At 42.4% G+C, this 24,691-nt stretch overlaps 1 protein-coding gene across 2 annotated transcripts in view; it reads right to left on the bottom strand.

Moving 5' to 3' along the window:
• The window catches only part of PHF3 (PHD finger protein 3), a 160,210-nt gene that overhangs the window by 77,051 nt on the left and 58,468 nt on the right, over positions 1–24,691 (bottom strand). The gene's annotated exons all lie outside the window — the stretch shown is intronic.

Genomic DNA, 24,691 nt, shown 5'->3' with positions numbered 1-24,691 from the left:
CTTAAAAGTGGTTCAAAAAATTCTCCATCAATATAGTTCAGTTTCCTTTTACAAACTTAATTCCACAAAATCCTTGATCCTACCCCTGCACCTCTCAGCCAGATTAGAATCTCTCCTCTGAGAAGATCTCCCCTACACCTGGACCACACAGGCTATTCCGTACCTAGGGATTAAAATCTCTTTGTCCCACACCCAACTCTATGATTTAAACTACTGAGCCTTCCAAAAACAACTCCCTCAACTAATTAACCAAATGCAAACTTCTGGTCTGTCTAAACAGGGCCTCCTTTAAGATGATTGTTCTACCTAAGCTAATATACTTATTCCATACAGTAATGATACCTGTATCGTGAGCCTTCTTCTCCTCGATACAAAGGCTGATTACGAAATTAATTTGGGACAACAAACCACCCAGATGCGCTCACCATATATTAGTTAGGTACTACAACCAAGGTGGGTTAGGACTTCCCCACATTCGTACTTATTATGCCTCTATCCTGGATCAACTATATTACTGGGCACCCATCCTTCAATAAAACTTGGTCAACTATGGAACACTCACCTTGCAAAACTATTAACTTACTGGATACCCTCTTGCTCACTACTGTGGGCTCCCCTCTCTCTACAACATCCCTTTTCCCCCACGCCACCTAACCAACCCTCTCATACGCGCCCTATCTCCCTTAGAGTACTATTGGAGTCAAATAACAAACCTTAAAATCCTACTTTGGCATACATATGAAATTAACACTACTGGATCTCTCCTGTAACCAGTCTTTGAAAACTTTCAGGGACCTCCAACACAAATTCTATCTTCCAGACACATATACCTACACTTATTTGAGGATCACTCACTTCCTTAAGCCCCCATTCACACCTATGCGGCTTACACCCCATCCAATTCGCAGGACATTTTAAAATGCATTCAAATTAATGTATCTTGTTCACACATGTGCGTTGCATTCGCACTGCGCATTGCACAAAAAACATGTGCATTTTCTGGGCATTGCGGTGCGAATTACAAGCACATTATCCTCTGAACTCGCAGATGCATTGTGTTCTTAACAAGAAAGCTCTCCTTCTCACTACACCTCCCCCTCCTCTCCCCACTCTCCCTGCTCAGCTGATGCACAGATAGAACGGAGCGGCACCGCTGAACAGCTGCTTTTCTCTTCACAGAGAAAATGTAGCTGGAATTCACACCACACTGGTGTGAACCCGGGCTAAAGCTTCTAAACTCCCCTCTATAGTCACAATCCCTGAAACACTATGTAGGTTCTATTTTGAACCCACACACCCTAAACATGGGATATCGTTATATACGCAGCTTTAAATGACTATCAACCCTACTCCCAAAATGGAGAGAACTGAATATTAAAGAAACCCCTCTTATTTGGCAGCAGGCCTTTAAAACTACATACACAGCATCCCATTGCTCCAATCATTGGGAAGCTTATCAAAAAAACACACAGGTGGTACTTAACACCCTATAGGTTGTCAAAAATATACCCAGGTTGTGCCGCTACCTGTTGGAGGTCTTGTGGCAGTATAGGTACATTCACGGATCTCCTGTAGTTTTGTAGCTCCCTTTGGAAACAAATTTTCTCCCTGATCTCTTCTATGTCACACATCCCCACAACGCTCAACCCATCACTAGCTCTAATCCACCTGAGGATAGAAAAATTTCCTCCCAGATCACAAGAAGCAATAATACACCTTCTACTAACAGCAAAGCTAAATATCACCAGACTTTGGAACCCCCTTCCATATTGTCCACACTAACAGACCTTAATCTTCAATGTGAGATGGAGAGACTAGAACTGTAACAAGAAAAAAAAACGATGTTCCTTTTTCAATATTCATCATACTAGGTGCTGCACTGTACAAATGTAATATTTTCTTGGTTAACGCTAGTTCATTTGATTGGTTTGTTGGTATCCCTTTTCCCTCCTTCTGTCAGACGCGAGTAGAGGAGAGCCGATGGGCTGCTCCTCTGACAGGGGGGGGTCTGTGCTGATCGATTATCAGCACAGCCCCCCCGAGGATGCCCACACTGGACCACCAGGGATGCCACCAGACCACCAGGGAAAAGGTAATTCTCCCTAGACCACCAGGGATGCCAGTCAGCACAATGGATGCCAATCAGTGCCCATAATGGATGCCAAGCAGTGCCCACAATGGGCATCACTGATTGGCATGCATTATTGTTCGGCACTGATTGGCATCCATTAGTACAGTATAACACCAATGCCGCCTATGAGTGCCCACCTGTGCCACCTATGAGTGCCCACCTGTGCCGCCTATCAGTGCCCACCTGTGCCGCCTATCAGTGCCCACTCATGCCCATCTGTGCCGCCTATCCATGCCCATCTGTGCCGCCTATCCATGCCCATCTGTGCCGCCCATCCATGCCAGCTATCAGTGCCAATTTGTGCCACCTATCAGTGTCCATCCGTGTCGCCCATCTGTGTCGCCCATCCGTGTCGCCTATCAGTGCCGCCTATCAGTGCCGCCTATCAGTGTCCATCAATGCCACCTCATCAGTGCCACTTCATTGGTGCCCATCAGTGCTGCCTTATCAGTGCCCATCAGTGTAGCCCCATCAGTGCCCATCAGTGAAGGAGAAAACGTACTTATTTACAAAGTTTTGAAACTGAAACAAAAAAAATACTTTTTTTTTCAAAATTTTCTGTATTTTTTTATTTGTAGCGCAAAAAATAAAAACCGTAGAGGTGATCAAATACCACCAAAAGAAAGCTCTATTTGTGGGAAAAAAATGATAAAAATTTAATTTGGGTACAGTGTAGCATGACCGCAAAATTGTCATTCAAAGTGCGACAGCGCTGAAAGCTCAAAATTGGTCTGGGCAGGAAGGTGTTTAAGTGCCCGGTATTGAAGTGGTTAATGTACAATGGATAATAATGTTTCCAATAAGAGAAAGGGTAAGAGAAGGGTAGCTACGCCCACACGTCCTGCGCATGTGCAATCGCAATTTAAAACCACATATAGGTTTTTTATCTGCTAGCAGTTTTATTTTTCGTTGTCAACGCGGTTTGTATTTTAAACGCTATCTGTACATTGGAGACTCGGTGGAGTCCTTTTTACAGCATCTGACTTTATGCAATGAAAAAAATGTTGGTGTTAAAACATATCACACAATTTGGAGCACTTTTTATTGTTTGGGAAGTTTGCAGTGACTGATCACCTAAGCTGCGGAGTCTGCAGATAGAAGACACCCGTTTTTTCACATCTGGTCGTTCGGAGCCAAAATTTGTGACATTATATGCGCTGTCTGACGTCCCATAAACAGGTGGTCACCGTTGATCTGGTAAGCCCCCATCTTATTAGTGGTGATTAAAGGTGACGGGTTCCACGTGGTCAAGTATATTTTTTTTATTCAATCAAGTCCACTATCTGTTGGATTTTTTTTTATATTTCTATGGACATTGATAATTTATGGATTCACATATTAATTAATTTTAATACATTTTTATTGAACATTTATATGTTAATATTGATTTCATTTGAATGCCACTTTATTTTGGTTTTGGATTGTCACCATTTTTGCACGTTTCACTTGTGTGATTATTTAATCATTATTTATTGAACAAGCACTGCACTTTATATTTTTCTTTACATTTCTGTGCCTAGTATCAGGGTTATGGTGTTCAGCTGCTGTTAATTGTTTAATTTTAAATGAGCGTGGATATTTATCTACTTACAATGTTTCCAATAAAAATGATTCAGTGGACACCAGGATGAAGTCCAGCGTGGGTGAAAGGTGTTGCTGTGATACCACCAATGGCGTTCTATATCTACATACATCCTAGGGGAAACTATGGCAGGGCTAAAATCACTGCTTGGGATTTCAGTGCAGCAGGATAGCACGTCAGCTTGCTACAGGAAGTTAGGACCTCACTGGAAATCTGTCAGGTTTAACAGACATTTTGTGCTTACAGCATTTTTTAAAGAAATGTATTGCAAAGATGTACTGCAATTTTTAATTTTTTTTGCCAATACACTTTATTATATTAATGTGGTAACAACTTCCATCCAGATATAAATGCAATGTTTTTAAAGGATTACTTTCTCAAGAGTAAGAAGGCCGGTACAGAATAATCAGTTACCCCACCGTATGTGTAGTAGGAGTGAGGCTCAAGCAAGATATATACTGTAAGTAATATTGTGGCAAGATTGGAGATCCTTTACTACTGCTTTCCTTAAAGTGGAACTATACTGTATTTGAGCACCACAAACTGAAAAAACATTATTCAACTTATTTTAATATTCAAAGTTAAATCATCCATCCATCTATTCATATCTTCATGCTGTATTTTGTTGAGAAAACACTTTGAAGGGGGGGGGGGGGGGGGCGTGGCGACCGAGCTCCATGGCGGACGTGTAGTAGAAGAGCTCTGTCAGCCCGCCAGAGAAATCCGACTCCACCGTACCTCCTAACGAACGCCACTACCGCTAACAAATAGCCCGAACGGCGGAGCATCCACCGATGATGGGCCGACGAAGAAAGGTGGTGCCGCTGCCGAGTAAACTCGACTCCTATTTCGCCTTAGGCCGGAGCGGGCCGCAACAACATGGCGGAGACGCGCGCGCACAGCCGTCACCTCACTCGTCCGGGTGATCGATCGAAGCCTCGATCGAAGGCTGCATTCCGAAACATCCGATCGCAACATCCTCCACAGCGGATCCTCTTCGGAAACACAGAGTCCTTCCACGCGCAGCCCAGCCAAAACTAGGCCGCGGAGAGACTCCCCAGCTAGGCCGCAAGCCGCAGTAGACCCGGAAATGGAGGTAAGCAGATCACAAGCACACGCACAGGATTCCAGAGGAGACCCTATCTCAGATTTCCCTACCACTGATGCACCAGTATCAGAAAACACCCTAAAGGACATGTTGCTATCTCTGCGAGCTTCTTTACACTCAGACATGATGGAGAGTATAAGCAGCTGTCACAAAGCAGTGCAAGTCATGGGTGACAGAGTAGACAAAATAGAACAAAAGATGGGAGAATATACCTCTTCCTATAATGTCCTGGTGGAAGCACATACGGCCCAAGGGGATGATATACAATGGATAAAAGATAAAATCGCAGACATTGAGGACAGGTCCAGAAGGAATAACCTCAAGCTGAGGGGTATCCCCGAATCTATACCTCCTACCCAGCTCCTACAATATGCTCAAACCATGTTTTCAACTATGGTGCCAGAATTGACAGCGCAGGACCTTATAGTGGACAGAATTCACAGAACACCCAAACCTTCTTTTCTTCCGATAGAAACACCAAGAGATGTTCTCTTAAGAGTTCACTATTATCACATCAAAGAAAAAATAATGCTAGCCTCCCGCAATTGGGATAAGATACCCCCGCAATACGCAGATATAAGGATACTGCCGGACCTGTCCAGACATACCTTACAGCGCCACAGGAACCTGGCATCTCTCACTAAAGCATTAAGAAATCATACCATCCCTCACAAGTGGAAATACCCAGCTACTCTCTGCATTACCCACAATGGAGTCACAGTTCAGATCTCCAATCTGGAGGAAGGAATCTCAACACTGCGGAAGTGGGGTATTTTAGCTGAGATACCGATTGCTGACACCCACGGTCCAAAGCCGCCGACCCTGCAGGGAGAATGGCAGGTGGTGTCTCGCAAACGTACCCAAAAGAAAACACCTGGTGGAAATTCGGGTCATGACGCCTGAAGATAATTTACATTTCTCCGGGGACGGGAGACATGTTATCACCTCTTCCTCCTCCACCCCCAACTATTAGTAGCAGATGATTCTGCACAAGGATCGATTATTGGATCCACTTCTTAAAGAGGAGGGCCGGTTAAAATAAAAAAAAATAAAAAAGTCAGCAGCTGCAAACACTGCAGTTGCTGACTTAATAAACACACTCACCTGTCCAGGGCGCCCGCGATGTCGGCCGCCAGAGGCCGACCCGTCCCTCGGCTCTCGGGTCCCGGCGCCGCCATTCCCTGTAAGGGAAACAGGCAGTGGAGCCTTATGGCTTCACTGCCCGTTTCCTACTGCACATGCGCGAGTCCCGCAGCGCTTTACGAATGGGACGCGCTGTGTTCTGGAACACACAGTTCCCAGAACACAGCGCGACTCATTACCCAGAAGACGCCGCGACGAAGACAGAAGACAGAAGATCTCCGCGGAGGAGGAAGAGGAAGATTAGGATAAAGTGCCTAGCAACAGGCATTTCTGGTAAGTAAAAAAAAAATTTTTTTTTCATTTTTTTTTTTTTTAGATTTTTTTCTAATTTTTAAAATGTTTTTGTTTTTCAGGGTGGCCCTCCACTTTAAGTTCTATTCATTATTTGTTATAGTTACTTTTGTTCATGACATTATGTGTTCCTTTTATTTTCCTATGTTAGATATACATGAAGCATCTGAAACTTGCGGAATATTCATCCAAGAAACTTCTAGAAATCTTCCCACTAGACTAAAGAGAACTTCTTCCACTGCTGGACTATTCATCCGTACAGTGAGTAACTACCACCCATACACACGCTCAGTACATCTGCTAATCAATCCATGACGATTAAATGCTTATCCCTAAATGCTAGGGGTCTAAACCACCCGGCTAAACGATTCTCGTTATGGAAGGAAGCTGTGGTACAAAAGGCAGATGTGCTCTGCTTTCAAGAGACACATTTCCAAAAAAACAAAGTCCCGTATTGTTCCCACAAAAAATTTCCTCATATATTTATGGCCTGCACACCCAACCATAAGAAGGGAGGAGTCCTTATGGCCATAAGTGACTCAGTAGCCTTTCAACTGAAAGAAGTCTTCCTGGACGAACATGGGAGATATATCATTGTTACTGGAGACATCAACTCCAAACCCTACACAATACTCACATTGTACTCTCCCAATTCACACCAACTCAGGTTCCTCAGAAAAGTGTTAAAAAAAATGACATCTATGAAATATGGTCATCTTCTTATATGTGGAGACTTTAATATGGTCCCGGATCCCACGATGGACACCACTACGATTAAACCCAAGAGTACAGCCTCACTTCAAACTTTACTACATTCAGAGGAACTTTTTGACACATGGAGATGTCACCATGCCAACGAAAAAGACTATACTTTCTTTTCACACAGGCACTCCTCTTACTCACGCATTGATCTATTTTTAACGGACAAATGGCTCTTACAACATGTAGACTGTACCAAGATTCATAGTATCACATGGTCTGATCACGCAGCTATCTCTTTATCTATATTAGAAAAGGGTGTCTCCCCTTCTTCCCCCATCTGGCGTTGTAATAGCCGCTTACTACAGGAACCCAACTCCCACGCAAAAATTTTACACCACTTAAACAATTTTTTAAAGACAACCAAGATTCAGTGCAAGACCCATATTCACTCTGGAATTCACATAAGGCGTTCATGCGAGGTATTCTTATTCAAATAGGGGCCTAAAATAAAAAGAAACACTCGTCACAACTAGACACACTACTACAAAAGATTCAAGATACAGAGCGTCTACATAAACTATCCCAGGGGTTGACAAATTTGCGTGGAATCTAGGAGCCAGCTTAAAAAGTTAGGAGCCAGGTCCGTGACGGCGATCCGGACCTGTCCCTGGCCTGACATGGAGACGAGTGAGGGGAAGATAGCAGCGCCGTCGCCGCCCCCCCGTCTCCAAGTCATTGCCCATAGCTCTTAGAGGGACATTTTATTTATTTTTTTCAAATGACAATTTTTTTTTCAATTGCATTTTAGTGTAAATATGAGATGTGAGTCTCTCTGACCCCAGATCTCATATTTAAGAGGACCTGTCATGCTTTTTCTATTACAAGGGATTTTTACATTCCTTGTAATAAGAATAAAAGTGACACAACATTTTTTTTAAAAGAACAGTGGAAAAAAAAAAAAGTTAAAATAAGCAGAAAAAATAATTTTTAAACGCGCCCTGTCCTGCCCGCATATGAAAGCGGTGTTCGAACCACACATAGGAGGTAGCGCCGTGATCGGTAGAGCGAGAGCAATAATTCTAGCCCCAGACCTCCTCTGTAACTCAAAACGTGCAACCTGTAGAATTTTTTTTAAACGTCGCCTATGGAGATTTTAAAGGGTAAAAGTTTGTCGCCATTCCATGAGCGGGTGCAATTTTGAAGCGTGACATGTTGGGTATCAATTTACTCGGCGTAACATTATCTTTCACAATATAAAAAATAATTGGGCTAACTTTACTGTTGTCTTATTTTTTTATTAACTAAATTATTTTTCCCAACAAAAGTGCGCTTGTAAGTCCGCTGCACAAATACGGTGTGACAGACAGTATTGCAACAACCACCATTTTATTCTCTAGGGTGTTAGAATAAAAAATATATATAATGTTTAGGGGGTTCTAAATAAAGGGAAGAGGCAGGTAATATAAAACAGGCAGAGGAAACTTCATTAGCATTGCTGGTTTGTCATACCAACAGCGACCACAAGAGGGCGCCAGATTCCATAAGGAATCATAGGACCGCAGAAGGCCTCAAAGCCGCGGCCTAAATTTTCGGCCGCCGGCGGAACGGCCCGACGCGATCACGCTGGGGGGGTCCACAGAGACAGGATACCCCCAGCTGTGCTGCCCCAGGCGCGAGGTCGCTATTTCTAGTCGCCAATGCGACCTGGCGCCCGGGTTTTGTCGAGCCCTGAACTATCCCCTACACATAAATTGACTGAAACCCTATCTAATCTTAGAGAATCATTACGAACACACTTATCCCAACAATACGACAAACATCTTCGACGACTACACCTCAATTATTACGCTAATGCCAACCGAGCAGGCAAATACTTAGCACAAAGATTGAAAGCTGCCCGCAGGAAATCTCGGATACCATTCCTTGTTCACCCGGTGACCCATCATAAAATAGTAAACCCGCGAGCTATTGCAGACCATTTCGCAGAATATTACCACAAACTATATAACCTACATGAAGACCCCACCATAGCTCAGCCCACTATGGCTAAAATTCAAACGTTTCTACGACACTTACACCTTCCCACTTTATCTGAGGAACAATTAATCGACCTCAATGCTCCCATAACATCCCTAGAGATAGAGAAAGTGATAGACAATCTCCCCAATGGCAAATCACCAGGGCCTGACGGTTTCGCCAATGAATACTTTAAGACGTTTAAACTCTCCCTGACTCCACACTTAATACCAGTATTTCACAAAGCCGCTACCACCGCGTCATTCCCCCAAGAAATGCTTACAGCCCACATTGTTACACTTCCTAAACCAGGGAAAAATCCTGATAACTTCCGGCCTATCTCTTTACTTAACTCAGACGTGAAGGTATATGCTAAAATCCTGGCCAGAAGATTGATGTCTATATTACCGACACTTATACAACGCGACCAGATGGGATTTGTGAAGGGGAGACAAACTTCAGACGCCACTAGGCGTATAATAAATGTGATACACTCTACAGAACTGAATAAAACGCCTTCTCTGCTGTTATCCATTGACGCAGAGAAGGCGTTTGACCGAATTCACTGGGAATACATGCAGATGGTCTTAACAAAATTTGGTTTCCAGGGTATTATTCGAACAGCCATACTAGCCCTTTATTCCTGTCCGTCAGCCCAGGTACAATCTGCAGGGTTTCTATCTAAAACGTTTCCCATCAGAAATGGAACCAGACAAGGCTGTCCCTTATCGCCTCTCATATTCAACCTTATGATCGAACCTCTGGCCGAATCCATTAGAACTGATTCTCTCATAAAGGGGTTTTCTTGTGGTTCCAACACACACTCAATCAACCTCTTTGCGGATGACGTCATTCTGATTTTGACTGATCCAAGTCATTCATTACCACAGGCACACAAAATCCTTATGGACTTTGGAGATGTGTCCTATTACAAGTCTCTAATATTAAATATGGGAATATCCCCCAACATACAACAGCTACTGAGTAACCAACTGCCCTATACTTGGAGTGATCATGGTATCACATATCTAGGCATTACCCTAACCAATTCTATATCTACTCTAGTTAAAACAAACCTGGCCGTACTCATCCCTAAATTGAAATCCCAACTCAAGGAAATGTCCGAAAGAGAAATCTCCTGGATGGGGAGGGTTATGGCCTATAAAATGATGATCCTACCTCAAATCCTCTATTTATTTCGTGCCATCCCTATTTCGATCCCTTCTAAATTCCTTAACGAACTTTCAAATATGGCCTGGTTATTCATTTGGGGTGGAAAAAGAGCTAGATGTGCCCGAAATAATCTAATAGCACACAAGACAGTAGGAGGTGTAGGACTAGTAGATATTCAGGATTATTTATTTGCCACACGACTTGATAGCATTAAGTATTGGTTCACCAATTCAGATCCTCCCCTATGGGTTGATATTGAACGATCTATTGCACCTATCAATGATCTCCAACTTCTCCTTTTGAGTGATAGCTGGGATCCCTGGAAAACAACTTACCTGCCCCCACCCATGCAAACCTCCTTAAGGACGTGGCGACAATACTTAAAATCGAAAGCTCATGAAAATTACCCCCTATCTTACCACTTACCCACAACTCTACTTGAAGCCAAAATCCCAATGTTATCAGTGAAAGTATTCACTGACCATGGTATTTCCTTGATTTCAGACTTTTATGATGGTCATTGCACCAAATCAATGGCCCGACTGCTCACCCAATATAATCTGCCTAATACTTCCTGGTTCTCAGGTCTCCGCATTCTAAACTTCCTCAAAAAACACTCATTTCCAGAAGTGAGTATACCTCCCAAAACTTGGCACTTCTATACTACTAAGACCACAAGGGGTATTTCCTTTTTCTATAACCACCTACAAAACAAAAACACCTTTAGGAAACCAGCTACAATGTGTAAATGGGAAAATGACCTAAATGCTAAGTTTTCACATGACCAATGGCTATTAGCCTTCAAAGCGATCCACACTTCGACGCATTGTACTCAACATTGGGAAATGTCAATTAAAATTGTGAACAGATGGCAATACACACCGTATAGATTGTCAAAATACTTTCTGCACTCATCACCACAATGTTGGAGACAATGTGGTCATATAGGTAACTTACTGCACATGTTTTGGGAATGTCCAAATGTTCGTAGCATATGGAATCAAGTGTTCTGTTTAATTTCTTCTATCACTGGAATTCTTACTCCACCTAAACCAGCTTTGGCACTATTACATATAGGTATTGATAAATTTCCGACAGCACACATACCAGTAATCAGTCATATTCTCCTAGAGACCCGAGCGTTCATTTTACGCACATGGAAAACAAACACTACCATTAACCCCTCTGATATAACTAAAGCAGTACACAGAAACTATACGTTCGAGCGTCTTCTTGCATTCAATTCTCTACAAATAAAGAAATTTGCTAGCAGATGGTCTATCTGGCCTAAAAAAGATACGAACTAGAAGTGAACTAGAGCTTAAGCAGAATTCTTGATACAACGCAATTTTTTTTTTGTTTCGCATGATATCACCATTGATATTTCACCAACTGACTATATACCGTAGTCTAGATTGTCTATTATCTATAAGGTATGATTTATAGTACAACTCCGTCTGGTTTCTCTTGTGTATGTCACTCGACGATGCATTATGTATATCGCATTTAACCCTTTCTGAACCCAACTTAGTTTTTTTTTGTTCTGTTTTTTCCTTTTTCCCCATTTATTTCTCCCTTGTTTTTTTTTTTTTTTTTTTCCTTCTGTACCCTACATAACTTTCAATAAAAAATTATTGTTAAAAAAAAAAAGAAAAAACACTTTGAAAAACACACCCTAGCATTTCTAACCATGGCCATTTTTAGTAAGGGCCCCCCTCCCCCCCGTAGAATTAAGATACATAGAAATCAAAAAGAAAATGTTTATTATAACACAGGATGACATACAATATATATGATATTGTGACTAATGCTGTATATGATATAAAGTATTGTAAATAAAGAAATGCTTTGCAAACAAGTTTACTTATATCCTAAATTCTTACATTTCTATCACTTGAAAGTAGTGCATCCCCATTATACTCATGGCATAAAATAAAGTGACAATTTTATTTATTTTTTTACTTTTTCCAATCTATGTTTAGCCCATCTTCAGTTGGATTAGGCAATTTTGCCTAAACTTTTTATTGGAACTGTAAGCCTGGTTTCATACTATTGCAAACACAAAAATCGCATGTGATTCGCACCCGCACATCACATGCAATGTCTGTGCAATGCGAGTTCAGCCATACGGTACCATACGGAAATCGGTATTGGAATTGCGCTGGTTCCCTCATTGTGTTCCCTCATACAGTGTGAACCCAGGCAAAAGAAAAAAATGATGCAAGCATCAAAAATAATATACCAGCTTATTTTTTTTTGCCAGTATAATTTTAACTTTATTAAAACCATAAAACGTTTTGGGTTTAATACTGCTTTAAGGTGGAAGTTAGAAAGACCAGGAATGGCTCCTTACAAAAGAGCTGCTAGTTTAGAAACACATCTGATGGAGGTTACAGCCACTAAGAAGGCCACCTTGCAGGAAAGATCATCCAATGAGTTTCCTGACGAGTTCAAAATGTCATTTCTGCAGGACAGAGACAACCAAATTAGGATCCCAAGAAAGCACATATTTCTGAAAGGGTAATTTCATCCAAAAAAAACAACTTGAATTAAAGGTTTTAACAAGGGAAAATGAAGCTGGAGGTTTTTTGGAAAAAAATGGACAAGGCCTAAAACCTTTTCCGTAAGGGTGCCTATTAGGGTCTTCCTCCATCAATTTGAGCAGTTTGATTGTTTTGCAGGTCTACATATAAACTTTCACCATGTTTCCTTGTGCCTAGTTTCCACTATTCTGGAAACTAGGCACAAGGTGAAGGTATTTCCCTGTGGAGTACTCAGAATGATGGCAGAAAATGGGGTGAGCGTGTCTGTGAAGGAATACACAGCAACCCAGGTGTAGACCATCTTGTAGAGAAGTCCTTATGGCAAAAGGGCAGTAGGTGGTGTCTAAACCCTTTATAAGGGGCTGTAGGTGGAAGGGGTTGTAAAACCTGTGGCGTAACGCCTAGTCATCCACCTGAGACTACATTCTGAATAATTTTCCGCCATCTTTGAAAAGTTTAACGCTGCATAAGTAAAAAGTTTTCAAACATATTTTGGGGTTTCCTGATAGTTTGTAACATATAATGAATACCATTTAGGAAACCTGTAATAAGTGAGGCTACAGTATTGTTCCAGTAGTGGGTAAACCTCTCTTACCTGTGAATGTCACTGGTCCCTAATCAGGATCCAGGCTTTGCCCATTGGGGTTCTTCAGGGTAGGGTTATATGGATATGCCCTGGAGAGGGGTGGGGGTTACCAGCCTATAATCCAGGATCTATGATAATCCAGCCTGTGTCCTATACTAAACATTTAAGATATATCAATTCCATAAGAAGAATCTGTTAACATTAGACTGTTATCAGAGCATATTCCTAGAAATGTAGATCTAGTAATACATCCAGCAGTGAAAGAGAAAGAGACTGACCTTTTCCATTCTCTATCACTAACAGTAAAATGTTGTGAGCACGTCCCACAAGAAGATAACTATAGACTATCACACAGACATCCTTTGTACTATGAATGCATAAGCTGATAAACCATAAAAACTAAATTGGGCATAATGAACACTGTGTACAAAAAAAATACTGACCTAACAAAAGATTAAGAAGCAAAAAAAATACAGAAAAGGATACGTGGGATGGGATCTGCATGGAGTTTTGTTTACGGACTGTATTTGGTTGAAATATCAGTACTTCTTAACATGTCTAAATACTAGAAGCTATAGAAAAAAATGGAATAATATTATTTTTCTAAGACGCTTGTAAATCAACAACACACGTGTACCTTTTGTTTTACAGGTGTGAAAAAAAAAAAGTTAAGAAAAATGGAAAGTAAAAGAAAAGGGATTATTTACTTTTACAAAAAGTAAACTGCACCATCATAGCAAAAGGAGAAATAATAACCTAGTGTTGGCTGTACTTAGTTAAAACGGGTGGCTCCTAAAAACGGCTTGTAGGTTTAGAAATACAGTACATATCTATAAACTTTGCGTATACATGTTGCTAATACAGCTAAATAATATCATACATTTCCAACCTAGTTATTGTGTCAACCAGAAAAGCCAGTCAAATCAAGAAAGCATTTGGCGATGGATCACACAGAGTTTGAGATCAATTTAACCTTCTATATAGCAGAATCACATAATTCTCAGCTTTAAAAAAAGCTGTCTACTGTTAACTCTCTACAATACATTAGGCTTTCTCAACAAGGGCTCTTCCAGAGGTTGCTATGGGTTCCTTGTGCAGTGGATTGATCTCCCCTTGGTGCATAGTTTCAAAACCAACTGACAGGGACAGCAGTGTGGGACCATGCAAAATCAATGTTAAAATTATCTTTTCCCACTGGATTTACTTCCACTTTAAGAAGCATGGAATCATCCATCTATTATTCAAGTCACAGCAGTGGATATTGTTTAACTAGCACAAGCACCTTTCTTTCACTGGGGACTGTTTGATTCATTTTATTAATTGTTATCAGTGTATTATTTATTACCTGTATGTAATTTTTTTAGCATTTAGCACAGTATACTATCATTTATCAATTGTTCACACCAATTTCACACTACAGCTGCTTTAATTATGTGGTAATGCAATAAGTTTTCTTTATCCATATTAACACATACATGAGGTTTTTTCACTTACTTTCATCCTTTGGCGCTTTGGTTCAGTTTCATATTTAAAAAAAAAAAATTCAAATTGCGCCCAAATTGGAGTAAAAACGCAGTACTTGCATTTTGGATGCGGGCCCATTGAAGTCTATTACAAGTGAAATGCTGCATTTTGTGAGAAAAAAGTACCCGACCCGTTCCAAAAATGCAAAGGCACAAAATGCATTGATGTGAATGTGCTCCCTTGGTTAAAAAAATTGTAACATATAATGAGCCATGTTAAAAAAATTCCCTGCATTTCTGCAAAATGCATCAAAATACACATTAGTGTGAATCGCACCTAAAGTAGTAGTAAACATAAATGTTTATTATATTGGACCTTAACAATTGATGCAAACGTATTAATAGAGACGTGGCCTAGCGCGTTATGTGATCAAACGTGTTCCTCTGCAGCTTCGGTCTCTCCTACAATCTTGCTCCATTCTGGTCGTCCATGACTGCTAATTGACTCTAACTACACCTATCCTGGTGCGGACGGTTTCCACACCCTTTGGAGTCGTTTTGTTGAATGGGCAAGCAGCAAAAAAAGACAACCTCCAGCCAAGATGAGCATCGCCACCCGTCCTGCCAAGATGGCCGCCGCAACACTTACCATGGGCCAAATGCATCGCCAGCCTCCACTCCTGATCTCTATGGGGATGGCCAAGATGCTTTCCCGCCACTTTCCCTGGGATTCCAGACCCCCCCAGCCTCGTCTTCACAGGCTGCCCTGAGTGAGGGCGGCACAGAGGACAGAAAGAGGCCTACGTTGTCAGAAGTCCTCACAATCATTAAGATAAACCACTCAGACCTTATGGGGAAGGTGGATCGCCTAAAGCTATACTTAACGATCATGCGGCATGATATGCAAATGCTCTGTGTGTCGGGTCACAGACTGGGTGCCATATCAGTGACATGGAGGACACCTATTACCCCATCCTGCCCAAACTTAATACCTATGGGGGGAAGATTGCAACGCTAGAGGATAAGGTAGATGACTTAGAGAATCGTCTCCACAGAAATAACCTAAGTCTGGAAGGTCTCCCGGAGTGGGTGGAGGGGTCTGACCCTGTAGCCTTCCTAGAAAGCTGGCTCGAGAAAGAATTTGGCTGCAATCAACTTTCCCCATTTTGTGATTGAGGGCCCACCGAGTCCCTGGGCGTCCTCTCCCTGACGGTCACCCTCCACGCACTATTGTTATTCACCTCCTCAACTACAGGGATTGTGACTCCATCCTGGGTGCTGCCCGGTAGGAAGTCTCCGGATCAATAATGCTGTGGTGTCTTTGTTACCTGATTATTCTGCAACAGTTCACAATAGAAGAGCCAACTATCAGCGTGTCAAGCAGAAGCTCCGGGAGCATGATATTCAATACTCCATGCTGTTCCCTGCTACCCTGCGGGTTGTTCATCAAGGGAATGTTCACTTCTTCAAGTCCTCCCAAAATGCCTTATCCTGGTGGGAATCGCTACCTCAACCCCCTCGGTCATCTGCCAAATGGATGTGCGCCCATTAAGCAACGAAAGCTTGTTTGTTTTTTATGCTCTTTTCCCTTGTGCCCTCAGCCCTCTCTGGATCTCCACACCGGAAATACATGAGTCCATCCTGACTGATATGGCCAATTACTGGTCCTCTAATTCTGACTCTACCACTGAGGGCTGCCTTTAAGGTGGTGGTCAGGGGCTCCTTTATCTCACGTATTAAGTATTACAGATCTGTTGCGTGGGCCACGCAAGAGGCACTGCAAAAAGCGCTAGATGATGCATGCTCCTGTAATATGGGTAATCCAATTTCTGAGACCGGCGGTATGCTGACGGCTGCTCATCGGGCGTTGTAGCTTCATATGGTGGATTTAACTAGGAAGTAACAATTGTGCTCATCTGCTCGTATTTATGAGCATAGGGGGAAAAAACTGTAGGCTTCTTGCGTTTCTCACCCACACGGACTTTCAGGACGGTTCGATTTCAGAAACTTCAACTCCCTGATGGGTCAACTACCGCTGAAGAATTAACTATCAACCGAACATTCGCAGAATTTTATGGCAGGTCTTATGATGATATGGTGGTTCCCCCCTGAACAAGTCTTTATGGGCTTCTTTGCATCACTTGACCTCCCAGCACTTAGTACTTCCTAGCAACTCCTATTAGGCAAACCTATAATGTTAGAGGAAGTAACTACGGCCATCCGCTTATTGCCAACAAGTAAAAGCCAGGTCTAGATGACCTCCCTTCAAAGTGGTATCAGGCATACATAGAGGATTTGGCTCCTAGGCTTCTTAGGACCTTCCAGGGATCTCTTAAACAGGGGAAACTTCCTGACTCTATGAATGAAGCACTCATTGTTGTCATACCTAAACCTGACAGGGATAGGCTGCTATGTGGGTCCTATTGTCCATTATCTCTCCTGAATAACTATGCAAAAATACTGGCAAAGATTCTTGCTCTCAGACTCCAGATGGTTATTCGATCTCTCATACCGCCTGACCAATCGGGTTTTATGCCTGGCAGGAATACCTTTGATAACAGTTGTAGGCTATTTTTACATGTCTATAACGCATCACTCACAAAACGTAGCGGGTTAGTTCTCTCTTTAGATGTGTTAAAAGCTTTTGACACCGTGCGTTGGTCCTTTTTATGGTAAACCATGGCACAGATGGCTTTTGGTCCACACTTTGTCCAGTGTCCAGTTTGCTATATGCTGATGCTGCCAGAGTCCTCACCAATAGGGATATCTGTGTCGTTCTCCTTGAAGAGGGGTATCAGGCAGGGGTGTCCTCTCTTCTCCACTTCTGTTCGCACTTGCTATTGTGCCTTTGGCCCTGGCAGTGTTACAGACTTCAGAGAGAGAAGGGCATCTTCTGTGGTCCAGTGGAGAAGAAAATCTCTCTCTACTCTGACGATGCCCTTATATACTTGGACAGTAGAGAGAGCTCCTTTACTAAGTTGATGAAGGTGGTGGAGTTTGGAGAGGTTTCAGGTCTACAGGTGGGTTGGGAAAAATCTCAGGAATTTCCCATAGGCCCTTCTATCTCCACAAAATATCTACAGAGGTCTTTAAAATGATCTTCCTACCAAAATTTCTATATTGTTTTTGAGCTCTCCCAAAGAAAATGTTTGCACAGGTGGAGTCTACCCTCTCTTTTTTCTGGAATGATAGTCAGCCCTGTATAACCAAGTCCTCAATTGCAGGCTACTAAACCGTGGGAGGTCTGGCATGGCCAATTCTACCGAATTACTTTATTGCTTCTCAACTCACCTACGTTCATGCTTGTTTATACTCTGACCCTCAGACTCCCTCCCTCCACTGCGCTTTAGTCGGTCTACTTTGGACCCTCTGCCTGCCTCAGAGACAAACTACATAGGTCAAGGAGATTTGGGGGCTCAAGATTTTCTCCTGTTGATGTTGGTTTTATGGCTTGGAGGGAGGGGAAAAAAATTCTGACCCAGTCCTCTCTGGGTATGTCACCACAGACCCAATCTCTCTGAGCTCTTTGGTCACCAGGACTCTCCCTGATGGGGTCATTTTGGTGTTACCACTCCCATATCATTGAGGACAATAATTTAGTGCCCTTTGACACACTTAGACGTAAACATGGTATTGAAAATAGGTTCTTTTTTAAATATCTCTTACTGCGGCATGCCATTTGGTCGCAGTTTGGGTTATTGACCATTGAGCTCACCGAATCTTCCATTGAGGACCCCTTGTCATTTCCAGAAATCCCCAAACTGGTGACAAACTTTTACGGTCACCTCCAGTTTATGGGGGCTGATCCTTTCCAGAACTCTCATCGCAAATGGCTGTTGCTGATACCTGAGCTTTCTGAGGAGGATTGGGAAGAGGCTACTGAGATATACTTTCAGGATATAATCAGCACTGCTGACCAGTTGATCCAATTTAAGTTTGTACATCATTTACACTACACCCCAGCCAAGCTGGTTCGGATGGGATTGGGTTCAGATATTGCTTGTTCTAGATGTGACTTGATTGCCGCAAATATTTTTCATGTTTTTGAACTGTCCTGGACTCTCGTCCTACTGGAAGGATCTATTTGCCTTTTTCAAACACAAGCTTCATTTGGCAATATCTCACACCCCGTAAGTTGGACTTTTAGGGGTTCTCGATTATGTTCCTTGTACACGTTAGGATATTGTTACTTATACTGTTATTTTGTGCATGTAAAACTATTTTATTGCATTGGAAGGCTGCTGAACCCCTTTCGGCCCAAGATTTATTTCGTATTGTTCATGGGGTTCTACCCAAATTTAAGTTGATATATAAAAGTAGGGCATACCCTAAAAAAATTCACCAAAATATGGAGACCATGGTTGGATGTCCCTGAGGTTTTCTGGGGGGGATGTCCTATCATCGCCGCTTACTCAATACGTTTCTTCCTACTAATGTAACTTAGGAATACTGGGCAGCAAATTGACCAGGTATTGTTTCGTGCAGAACTCTCCACCACATAGGGGGTTTCTGGGAATGTGGCGCTGCTATGGGGTCGTATGTGGTGCTGGTATGAATGTGTATGTGTGAACGTTGGTTGGGGTTTTCTTTGTTTTCGGCATGGTGCACCTATTTATTGAATATCAATCGATACCTGATTTAGTATACCCTTAAGTGCCTTATGTGCCAGTAATGTGCTGTCTTTTTCTTTGCATTTTATATTGTGAAAACAAAATAAATACCTTTTACAAAAAAAACAAATTCTTTGATGTAGTGACTGAATTCGTTTTCTTTTTTTTTAGGCTTTATTTCCCTTATTTTCATCTGGTGATCTGGCCAGTAAGTCTGTTGTTTTTCAAAAGAACAAGCTGTGTAGCAGAGGGTTGAAACAAACCACAAAACACTTGACAAGTGTGCTTTCAGAGATCAGCTTTTATTTAGGTAAAATCTTTATCCCAAAAGTAACAAAAACTGTTGCTGTAACTGCTTATACAGTTTGAGCTGGAGTTTGGCTTAAATTTGCTAGTGCATCTAAATCTACTAGTACATCTAACACTCCCCTCCCCCCAGATAACCAATGCTGCTGTCCAAAGGTGCCACTATGCTCTGTCAACAATAGTGGAGGTACTCTAATATAAGAGGTGTGTTACTGGCCAGATAACCAAGTGAAAATAAAAAGAGGGAGGAAAAAATCTAAATCAAATGCAGCCACCACATCTAATGACTGGTAAACTGCAATAATTAACTTATTTTTGTTTTGAGTTATAATACCACTTTAAATTGGCCAAACTCTACTAGAATTTCAACAGAAAAAGTTATTAGTGGGGTCAAACTAACGTTTGATGAGAAAAATTGCATGACGAAAAATGTATCTTGTGCAACTGAATTTCTAACAATGAATGTGGTTTACATGTGGTAAAGTCCATTCATTCAAAAACCAAATGTTAAAAGCAAACATTTTTAGGTAACCGTCACAACTATCAGTAAACAGTACTAAATTCAACATAAAGTCTTTCACTTAATTGAATGGTGAAAGTCCACAATAAAATAAATTTTTATGTTGAAAGACAATCTCTCAGCATCAAATACATGTACCGCGGTGATTTCACACAAGTATCAAAAAGATGTACCCAGCGACAGATAAAAGATTGCACTTACCAGATGGTAAAAGCGTAAGGAGCGTTATGGTGAAAGCCAATCTCGACCTTTCACTTATACCAGATGTCTTTGCTTTCCCAGGGGCGACACTTCATATACTGCAGGTCACTACGGTGCTCCACATTCCCATTGAAAAGCAATGAATGTACTTAGTCTGGGGCAATATAGCATCAACAACCTATAAAAACAAGAGGACCACAGACAGATCAAGGGAAAACAGGCGTATAGGCGCTGCAACCTTCCCAGCTTCAAGGTCTGAGCACTGGGTGGAGCTGTTATGTTGGAAGGTTGCAGCGCCTATACGCCTGTTTTCCCTTGATCTGTCTGTGGTCCTCTTGAAGCTGGTCTGAATAGATCTGTCTTCGGCTTTATATATGGTTTAAAAAGTGAACATCTTGTTAGAATTTTCTCTTCCTGGTTCCCCTGTAGGAGGTGTGTATATTTTTTACGGTTACCAGGTTAGCTTTACAGAGGAGGTCTAGTGCTAGAATTATTGCTCTCGCTCTGACGATCGCGGCGATACCTCACATGTGTGATTTGAACATAGTTTACATACGCAGGCGCGACTTCCATATGCGTTTTCTTTGCTTTGCGAGCTCGCGGGGACAGCGGGCGCTTTAAAAAAATTTTTTTATTTATTTTAAAATGAATAAATTGTCTTAAAAAAAAATAAAAATGTGATCACTTTTATTGCTGTCACAAGGAATGTAAACATCCCTTGTGACAGTAATAGGTGGCGACGGGTACTCTTTATGGAGGGATCGGGGGTCTAAAAGACCCCCGATCCCTCCTTTACACTTCAAAGTATTCAGATCGCGGAAAACGGCGATTCTGAATACTGTATATTTTTTCAAAACCGGCGCCATTGGCAGCCGAGTAAACAGGAAGTGACGTCATGACGTTGCTTCCGTGTTTACTATGAGGAGACAGGAACGAAGCCGATTACGGCTTCGTTTAAGTTCCTCCCTAGCAGCCGGAGGCATTGCATCATGAATCGGTGCTCCCGATTGAACGGGAGCACCAGTAACAGCGGTGGGAGGGGACGTCCCCCCCTTTTAGCCGCTTCGGTTGTTATGGCTGGATAGCCAATCGCCCGCTGTAAAAAACAGTACCGGGATGATGCCTGCAGGTGCTGGCATCATCCCGGTATAACCCCCGGAAGTCGAGTACACACATCTGCGTACGCTCGGCGTGAAGAGGTTAATCGATTAATAAACTTTAAAAAAAAAAAAAAAAGTGGGTCAAATTGACGTCCATTTTCAACCACAGTGACGAGAAAATTTGGAAATTGAAAATTCCTTTGACCATGAAGTTTTCTGACAGTGTATGTGGTTTTTGTTCAGAAATGAAGTGAAAATTTCAAACAAAATTCTTTCATTTAGCGAATGTACAAACATTTTTCATCTGAATAGTCTCACCTGAAAATTGATACGTGTGGCCAGCATGAGGCTCAGTACACACCTATGCAGTTTTTGCTTTTGATCTGTTTCTGCAGTGCTTTTTGCTGTGCGTTTTGATTTTTGCACACGTGATTTTACTGCAATTTGCGTTTTTTGCATTTTTGGGGGGGGGGGGGAGATTAAAAAACACAAATTGCTGCAAAAACGCATTGCATTCTTTTCTGCAGCTTCTCCATTGAAGTATATTGAACCAAAAAAGCACAGTTTTGCGTTAAAAGTCCCTGACCCTCTCCAAATATGCAGCGGCTGAAAAAAGCACAGATATGAATGTGTCCCATAGGAAGCCATGTAAATGAACTGTAGTGCATTTCTACAAAAAGCTAGGGCTGAAACAACTAATCGATTAATCGACAACTAATCGATTATGAAATTAATTGATTACCATTTTCATAATCGATTAATCGGCTAGTAACATAATGGGGTTAAAAAAAACTAGAGTGAGCCCTTTATAGTACAAAAATATAATCACTACTGTAAATATTACTTTCACTGTTCTACAATAAAAAAAAAAATGAACCCCTTCCAGTAGTGACTATCTGCTTTTTTTGAACTATAAAGGGCTAATTTTAGTCTTTTTAACCCCATTAGGTTACTTAACGTCTTAGGCCTGGTTCACATCTATATGTTTATTGGTGCTTTTTGTAGGTCTGCAACTAACGATAATTTTCATAATCGATTAGTTGGCCGATTATTGTTTCGCTTAATCGGTTAATAACCTTAAAAAAAGTGTGTCAAATTGACGTTCATTTTCAACCACCATTTTCGATTAGTTGTCGATTAATCGAGTAGTTGTTTCGGCCCTACACATGACCAAGCTCTTTCCCAGCCTGTCTGCAGGGAAACATAAGCTGGAGTTCTCTGCTGCTGGATACACATTTTTGCACTTTTTTTTCACAATGATAAATATCAATACTTGAACATGAAGCCTTTAAGGGTATTTGAGGGTATATTAATGGTTGTAGCACTATGCAAAAGAATTGGAGCTTCGTTTTTTTTTTGGGGGGGGGGGTTCTTCTTCCTTCCTCCCTTTTACACTTCCCTCCTACTGGCTTCCCCGTAAGATAGTTGGCAGTAAATTAATAATATTGAGTGAATCGAATGGAGCAGAGGCTGAAGTATGGGTATGGATGGGAATGATATGTAGTGGAGAATCAAGTTAAGTTGGTTTTAGGACATTATGACTCATGTTGGAAGATGTATACAAGTAGAGATTTGTAATAGGTGTTAATAAAAAATTGTGAATTCTGATGAGAAATATGCCTGGTCATGGAATGTAAGGGGAATGGGGACAAGGCTAAAGAGGGCCCAAGCATATTAAACCAAAATATTATGTTTATAGGAAACACATTTCACAAAAAAATTAATGAGTGACCTTAACCACTTGCCGACCGCCGCACGACGATGTACGTCGACAGAATGGCACGGGCAGGCATATGGGCGTACCTGTACGTCCCTGCCTTCCCGCGGGTGGGGGGCCCTATCGGGCCCCCCCGCCCCGTGCCTGCGGCGGTCGGTATTCGTTCGGGAGCGATCCGGGATGAGGGGGCGGCCATTCATTCATGGCCACCCCCTCGCGATCGCTCCCGACGAATGGAAATCCTTCGTGACATCACTTCCTCTCCTGTAATGTAAACACAGGAGAGGAAGTGATGTAATCTCTCATCCGTGTCGGTATTTTTCGTTCCGACACCGAGGAGAGAGGATCGGTGAGTTGCACCAACACGACACTTCACAGTAGAACATGCCAGGCACACTCACACCCCCCCTTTACCCCCGATCACCCCCCCAATTACCCCTGCCCCCCCAGTCACAGTGACACCAATGCATTTTTTATTTTTTTTTTGCATTGGTGTCATTTGTGACTGTAATAACTGTTAAGGCAGTTAGGGTTAGCCCCCTTTAGTTCTAATGTACCCCCCTAACCCCCCCCAATAAAGGTTTAACCCCGTGATCACCCCCCGTCGCCAGTGTCACTAAGGCTGGGTTCACATTGCAGCGGTTTATGAGAACGGATGTGATTCGCACCGCACTGCAGTGCAAATCACATCCGATCTCTGCGATTCGAGTTCAGCCATTCGCCGCACCCGCCGCAAATTCGCACGGGACCCTTTTTTTGGTCCGCAGCAGAATCGGACCGCATGGGTGTTCACACCATGCGATCCGAGTTTGCAGATCGCACTGCGATATGCGAACTGATCTGGGGGTGTCATTAACATTTCACTGACACTCCCAGCAGTTCGCATAGGGCAGTGTGAACTGCCGCCGGGAGGCATGCGATGCGGGAACCCGCCGCGGATTCGTGGCGTTCCCGCATCGCTCCAGTGTGAACCCAGCCTAATAAGCGATCGTTTTTCTGATCGCTGTATTAGTGTCACAGGTGATGCTAGTTAGGCAGGTAGGTATTTAGGTTCGCCGCAGCTTTTTATAGCGCCAGGGACCCCCATATACTACCGCATAAAGCCCCCTGATTGCCCCCTAGTTAACCCTTTCACCAGTGATCACCATATAACTGTTACAGGTGACGCTGGTTGGTTAGTTATTTTTTTATAGTTTCAGGGCACCCGCCATTTATTACCTAGTCTCACTAGTGTACCCCTAAATTTAGGGGTGTCTACTTTCTAAAATGGGGTCATTTGGGGGGGGGGGTTTGTGCCATCTTGGCATTTTATGGCCTTCAAAACTGTAACGCCCTTAGAAAGCCTGAAGGCGGTGCTTGGTTTTCGGGGCACCGTACGCGGCTAGGCTCCCAAAAAGTCCCACATATGTGCTATCCCCGTACTCAGGAGAAGCAGCAGAATTTATTTTGGGGTGTCATTTCACATATGCCCATGGCATGCGTGAGCAATATATCATTTA

This window comes from Lithobates pipiens, unplaced genomic scaffold (genome assembly GCF_037356315.1).
Source record: "Lithobates pipiens isolate NorthernLeopardFrog02 unplaced genomic scaffold, aLitPip1_a1.2 Scaffold_18, whole genome shotgun sequence".
Taxonomy (NCBI): Eukaryota; Metazoa; Chordata; class Amphibia; order Anura; family Ranidae; genus Lithobates; species Lithobates pipiens.
The sequence above is the reverse complement of the archived record's forward strand: the minus strand, read 5'-3'. Positions and strand labels throughout refer to the sequence as shown.